Source organism: Haliotis cracherodii, unplaced genomic scaffold (assembly GCF_022045235.1).
Source record: "Haliotis cracherodii isolate W230 unplaced genomic scaffold, xgHalCrac1.p SCAF_1, whole genome shotgun sequence".
Taxonomy (NCBI): domain Eukaryota; kingdom Metazoa; phylum Mollusca; class Gastropoda; order Lepetellida; family Haliotidae; genus Haliotis; species Haliotis cracherodii.
Genome location: NW_027266264.1, coordinates 14,388,882 through 14,396,096, shown reverse-complemented (window position 1 = coordinate 14,396,096; position 7,215 = coordinate 14,388,882). Strand labels below are relative to the sequence as shown.

General features: G+C 40.1%; 1 non-coding gene across 1 annotated transcript; it reads right to left on the bottom strand.

The window, feature by feature from the left end:
* Positions 1 to 5,942: 5,942 nt before the first annotated feature.
* Positions 5,943 to 6,014, bottom strand: Trnaq-cug (transfer RNA glutamine (anticodon CUG)). The gene has a single exon. It is a non-coding gene; the product is annotated as a tRNA-Gln (tRNA).
* Between the last annotated feature and the right edge of the window lie 1,201 nt (positions 6,015 to 7,215).

The following is a 7,215-nucleotide window of genomic DNA, read 5'->3' as shown; positions in this document are numbered from 1 at the left end:
GGACTTAGATTAGTATTAACTGAGGTCATTAATTCCTTGTCCCAGGTGAGCTATGTATTCTTTGTGTTTATTTGTTTCTTATTGAGTCCTATTTAACTCTCCGTGCTCAAAGATTGTATGTCAATGCTCAATGTGGGTACGAGGCAGGTTACAGCCCAAAGCAACCTTGCTTGTCACCTTGTTCGGGATTCCAGACAAAGACATGTATCTGGTTCCAAATGGTTGTCGCCCTGTTTGGGATTCCAGACAAAGACATGTATCTGGTTCCAAATGGTTGTCGCCCTTTTTGGGATTCCAGACAAAGACATGTATCTGGTTCCAAATGGTTGTCGCCCTTTTTGGGATTCCAGACAAAGACATGTATCTGGTTCCAAATGGTTGTCGCCCTTTTTGGGATTCCAGACAAAGACATGTATCTGGTTCCAAATGGTTGTCGCCCTGTTTGGGATTCCAGACAAAGACATATGTCTGGTTCCAAATGGTTGTCGCCCTTTTTGGGATTCCAGACAAAGACATGTATCTGGTTCTCAATGGTTGTCGCCCTGTTTGGGATTCCAGACAAAGACATGTATCTGGTTCTAAATGGTTGTTGCCCTGTTTGGGATTCCAGACAAAGACATGTATCTGGTTCCAAATGGTTGTCGCCCTGTTTGGGATTCCAGACAAAGACATGTATCTGGTTCCAAATTGTTGTCGCCCTGTTTGGGATTCCAGACAAAGACATGTATCTGGTTCCAAATGGTTGTCACCTTGTTTGGGATTCCAGACAAAGACATGTATCTGGTTCTCAATGGTTGTCGCCCTGTTTGGGATTCCAGACAAAGGCATGTATCTGGTTCTCAATGGTTGTCGCCCTCTTTGGGATTCTAGACACAGTATCTGGTTCCAAAAGACCATGATGAGGATTCCAGGGAAGATGCGAACCTCGTGCTTGTTTTACATGAGAAATGCGGGGCAGAATACATCCAAAGTGGCCCATACTTGTCACCACTTTGGGGATTCCAGACCAGGATGCAACTGTAGTCCCCAGTGCTTGTCACCACTTTGGGGATTCCAGACCGGGATGCCACTGTAGTACCCAGTGCTTGTCACCACTTTGGGGATTCCAGACCGGGATGCCACTGTAGTACCCAGTGCTTGTCATCACTTTGGGGAGTCCAGACCAGGATGCAACTGTAGTCCCCAGTGCTTGTCACAACTTTGGGGATTCCAGACCGGGATGCCACTGTAGTACCCAGTGCTTGTCACAACTTCGGGGGGTCCAGACCGGGATGCCACTGTAGTCCCCAGTGCTTGTCACCACTTTGGGGATTCCAGACTGGGATGCAACTGTAGTCCCCAGTGCTTGTCACAACTTTGGGGATTCCAGACCGGGATGCAACTGTAGTCCCCAATGCTTGTCACAACTTTGGGGATTCCAGACCGGGATGCAACTGTAGTTCCCAGTTCACACAACCACTATAGCTGAACAGATAGGTGTTCACATAACCACTATAGCTGAACAGATAGGTGTTCACATAACCACTATAGCTGAACAGGTAGGTGTTCACACAACCACTAAAGCTGAACAGATAGGTGTTCACACAACCACTATAGCTGACATACTTGTATTGCTGACTGGCATCACGCTTTCATTATATCACAATGTGCTGCTGTTGTGCTACATGATAACAATTTGCAACTCTATACATATGCTGAATTGATATAGTCGACTCTCGTTATATGCCAATTGAAGTGAGAGGACCAAAACTACTTACCCAAAACTACTTATCACTACCGGGGTAATTCTACTTATCAACCTCAGATGATTCCAGCACTTTCATGTTGTGAATCTTGAAGATACAATACCCTGAATTGAAATATGTACGAAAAGGATGGATGCTTTGTAACATCCTTGATTACCCAACGAATTACCTTTCTATTCCTTTGTGATAAATACCCTGTACCTATTCGCCACCCTTATATTGTTTTGAACCATATTTGTCACACATGCCACTAACAAGAGCAGTCCTGTCGGATTGCTCTCATAAGTGACAAGAAATCCAGTATTTAGTAGGTGATTACAGAGATAGACATTGTGACGTCACTCCCAAGACAAAGCTGTGGTGGATATGTATCCAGAGTATTTATATAATAATAAATGGAGATTTAAAGCAATGGATGTTTGAGGATGACTTAGTAATTGCAGATGCAAAAACATGACCATCAATCTTTTCATTGATGAATAGATATCATGTTTAGAGAACACCTTTGTGCAATGATGAATATCTTCTTAAACGACTTAGTTAGCAGAATTTAGTTTTTGTATTAGAGAAATTCAATTGACATTAATAGGTCAAGTGATTGGGCAAAAGTTGTCCAACTTACGATGCCCTGTCCATCGACAGACAGTGGACAATAGTGTAAGTTTACACACTTTTAAATAGAAAGATATTACACATCAAAGGGCTTGAAATACCACAAAGGGAAGCGTGGTATTATGTGATGTTAAATGAACAAACTAATATGTATGTAATGAGTTGCCTGTTTCCTCTGATAATCTACGTAATTTGAGTCAACTGTAACATAAGTCGACTGTATTTGTAACCACAATACTCACTGCGTTATATTTTTACACACGGAATCGTTCATAAATGAGAAAATTAATTTAATATTTGGAGATCGTTTTTAATGAAAGATATATCACAAGTTCAAACAGTTGCTAATCATACATTATTTACTGAAATCAACCATGTATTAAATTGTGTTCCCTCTGTGTGACAACTGCTGGTATTTAGCGTGTATTTTACTGTAGTTTTACAATGGCTCTGTTTAGGTCTTGCATGTTAGAGATAGTTGTAGCTATGCATTACTGCAAATTTATGTTGCTGTACAGTTTGTCATTTTTATGAATGTTTTGACATATTGAATTGTTGAAATAAATATATAGTTTTTGATCATCATATATTTTATTATCATTGAAAATATTAGAAAAATCAGCATAGGTATTGAATATAAATATATAGTTTTTGATCATCATATATTTTATTATCATTGAAAATATTAGAAAAATCAGCATAGGTATTGAATTGTTTGATTGGCATTACTTAGAAGCTGACAGATGACAAAGTAGAGATAATTTATGGAAACAACTTCTTTTTTTACCGTAAAGGCGATATTTCGGTATAAATCCTTATACTGTTGTCAAGCAAAGCTTGAAAATGAGCATGATACAGAATATATATGGTAGGTGGAAGATTAACAGTAACAACAATTGCATACACCAGAGAGATTAACATGAGTAGGTAAAAAACAATGACAACAGAAGTGACGGAGTAACAACATAATGGACAGAGTACACATGATGAGGAAGCCAATTGAACAATTGTTCTCTGTCCATCATGTTGTAAATAAAGAAGTTGTTATCCATAAATAATCTCTACTTATAAAATGTAATGGTTTCATTGTTTGCTGTGAAGTTTCATTTGGTCCCATTACGAAATCTGCAAAGACATCTGCCATGTTATCTTGTTCAATTTTTACTCAAGAGGTCAGCATGCATTTCTGTTCATCAAATTTTATATTAAATATAACTGAATATTTAAAATTTCATTTTAGGGAATTACATATTCCTGCGTGAAGATCCGGGGTAGAATAGGTCTTCAGCAACCCATGCTTACCGTAAAAGGCGACTATGCTTGTCGTAAGAGGCGACTAACGGAATCGGGCGGTCAGGCTCACTGACTTGGTTGAAGCATGCCATAATATTCCAATTGCGTGGATCGATGCTCATGATGTCAGTGCGGCATAAAACAACAAAGCAACAACAACAACATATTCCTGTTACTACCGGTCCTGAATGCAAAAAAGTTGCTCTGTGTTCTCTTGATATTTAAATAAGGGAACATATGGACACACTAATTCATAATATTTTCATGGGGCTGGCACTAGTCCAAATTTACTATCGTGGTACCTGTCCCACGCCGGGTACCTGTCCCAACCCGGGTACCAGTCCCAACCCGGTTACCTGTCCCACCCCGGGTACATATCCCACCCCGGATACCTGTCCAAACCCGGGTACATGTCCCACCCCGGATACCTGTCCCAATCCGGGTACCTGTCCCACCCCAGCTACCTGTCCCAACCCGGGTACCTGTCCCACCCCCGGTACCTACTGTAGTGTCAAGAGTTGGGTACAAAGTGTCTGATTAGGATTTGTTTACCAGATCCCTGGCTAAAAGTTATATAGGTACATCTGTCACTGATCTGGTCATGCATACACTGAAGTTGACTGAAGCTGTATCTTTACTCAAAGTATATTCAAGTCAGAAGGAATGCGCGTCTTGTCAGAAAGATATGCGAACATAAGCGACTTGTAGGTAACCATGGAGTTTTAGTAGTGAATTTTTCTCATTAAATGTGACTCTATCACAAGACTAACCACGGGTCCAGGTAGTCCTGTGTATTGGGTCCTATTCAGTACCCATCCGACCTGAGTACCCGAGTTACCCGGCGACTAGGGTCTTCAGCAACCCATGCTTGCCGTAAAAGGCGACTATGCTTGTCATAAGAGGCGACTAACGGCATTGGGAGGTCAGGTGCGCTGACTTGGTTGAAGCATGTCATCGTATCCCAATTGCATGGATCGATGCACATGTCAATCACTGGATTGTCTGGTCCAGACTTGATTATTTACAGACCGCCGCCTATATGGAATATTGCTGAGTGCAGCGTTAAACAACAAATAAACAAACAAAGTTACCCGGCCCAGCCCTAATTTTCACCCATTTAATAGCTGAGGCAAGTATAAAGAGCCATTTTTGAAAGTATATATGTTACAACAAACTGTTCAATGCTTCTGGGTTCGGGCTGGGACAGGGTACTCGGGTTGGGCGGGTACTGAATAGGAAACAGGTACCCACAGGACTACCCAGACCCATGGTTAGTCACGTGATATATTGATTATTGGCAAAATTATCTAGAACTCCATTCTTACACTACTAGTCACAAATGTATACATTTCTTTCTGACTATCCAGGCATTCCTTCTGACTTTAAATGTTTGAATAAAGATAAAACTTCTGTCAACTTCAGTGTATGCATGACACGTTCGTTTTATACGAGTATCTAAATACGTATTCCCAGGGCTACGGTCAAAATGTTCACAGTCAGACATTTGGACCTATCTCTTGAGACCTACAGCGGATACCCGGTAGGGTCTGGTAATAGCGGGGTGGGTACCAGGGTAGTAAATTTGGACTCGTCCCAGCCCTAGTTTGGGTACATTGTTGCGGTAACTACATCTCTGTGTTGCTCCCCATAAACGTTTTCAATTATCAAACTATATTTATAGTTTATAGGGAGCGCTAGAGGGATATAGTTACGGCAGCTACTGGGTACATAAACTTCTTATTTCACTTAGTTATTATAATGAATAAATATAAATGGAATGAATTTACCTAAAATATATTTACTAACACCCTTATTAGGAGAGATGGAAATAAACTTTTCACCCACTTAACACTCAGTAATAGGCAATAGCTTGTTTTGTTTGTCTGCCTGCTTAATGAAATACTCAGCAGTATGACAGTGGTCTGTAAATAATTGAGTCTGGGCCAGACAATCCAGTGATTGACATCATATAGGCCACAGTTCATAACAGACTTCAGATGGAATCATAAGTTCATCCCTGCACATCTCACAACCAAACACCCTGCCTCACAGCATTTTATTGTCTACAACACCTGCAAAGACATTTAGAGTGTGTCCTCCATTGTTTCCTGACTTCACAAAACAGATCATACAGTAACATATCAAACATGTGGATTCACCTACATGTCAATCATACCCATCAACATTATCATAATTAGTAGAATTAAACCGTAGTTAATCCAAAGGGTATGTGTACTGGCTTGAAATCTCGTAAAAATAAAATGCACACTTACAAAAATAGGGAAAAGGATTAGGTTCTACCGAGATTTGAACTCGGATCGCTGGATTCAGAGTCCAGAGTGCTAACCATTACACCATAGAACCTCCATGTTGTCGATGGGGAAATAAGTGGTACAAATTTGCAAATAGTAGTGTTTCATTGCATGCGAGGGGTCCTAGTATATAATGATTAAAATATAGTTGGTTTAATTGTCAACTTCCTTTCTGTAAATGATGCCATACTACGCCTATAATTATGCGTTTATCACGTGACCTTATACAGCAGTAACCACGTGACCATCACTATGGCCGATAGTGCGAGGGGTACAGTTCTTGTTGACTCTGCACTCGTAAATAATATATTCACCGGTTTATAAATAGTACGGGAAGACCACTTCTGTAAATCTGAAACTGAAATAGTGGCACAATCAGCTGTACATTTTGAAATGTTCTTGCCTTGCAGTTGCCAGTAAAGGCCCAACTGCTTCGATCCAGCGTAGATCTAGGCCTAGATACACGGGATCGCTGGACTAATTTTTTGTTGTATTTTCTGTATGTGTGAATTTGCACGTGACAGCCCAGCAAGAGAAAGAATGATCAGTTGATTTACTTTTTTGTAAATCAAAGGATCATTCCTTGTCATCAAAGGATTAACAGAAATACGTTGATTAATCACTTTTATCTTGCACAGTGGATAGATCTAGATATCAAATGTGAGTGTTTACATGTGTAGGTTTACTAAAGCAAAGAGGAATACACTCATATCATGGCGTGTAGTGCCGATATAAAAACCACATACTTTGTTCAAAGGGTTGGTTAACCGATGATACGTTGATTGATTGCTCATTGTCATCTAACTCGATGGATTTTTTTAGAAACCGTGGAAGTTATGAAAAAAGTTGTCACGTGGGCTTTCTCAGCCGACCTGACGCCTATGTGAAACACCAGAAACAATCTAAGTGATCAGTTAAGAAACGAACACGGGTTATAATATCCCGAAACGATATATATATTTTAAAATATTTGATTATGACAGAGACACGTGGCATCGAATAAATTTCTTCGTACAGCTGCATACGTGTGGGATATTGTTCCTTTATGTGGATATTCACGGATACATTCCTCGAACTAGGAATTCGAAGCTGCCTAAAATTATACACATAAATTTGGTAGATTGTAATTATGATATTTGCATTTTTTTTCCTTCATTTGCTGTAGCATTGAACAGATTCATTCTTGTTCCTCTACATCTTGGTTGGGAAATTCTTTGATGCGCGATAGATGTTGTCTTCACAAGTCTTTTCCT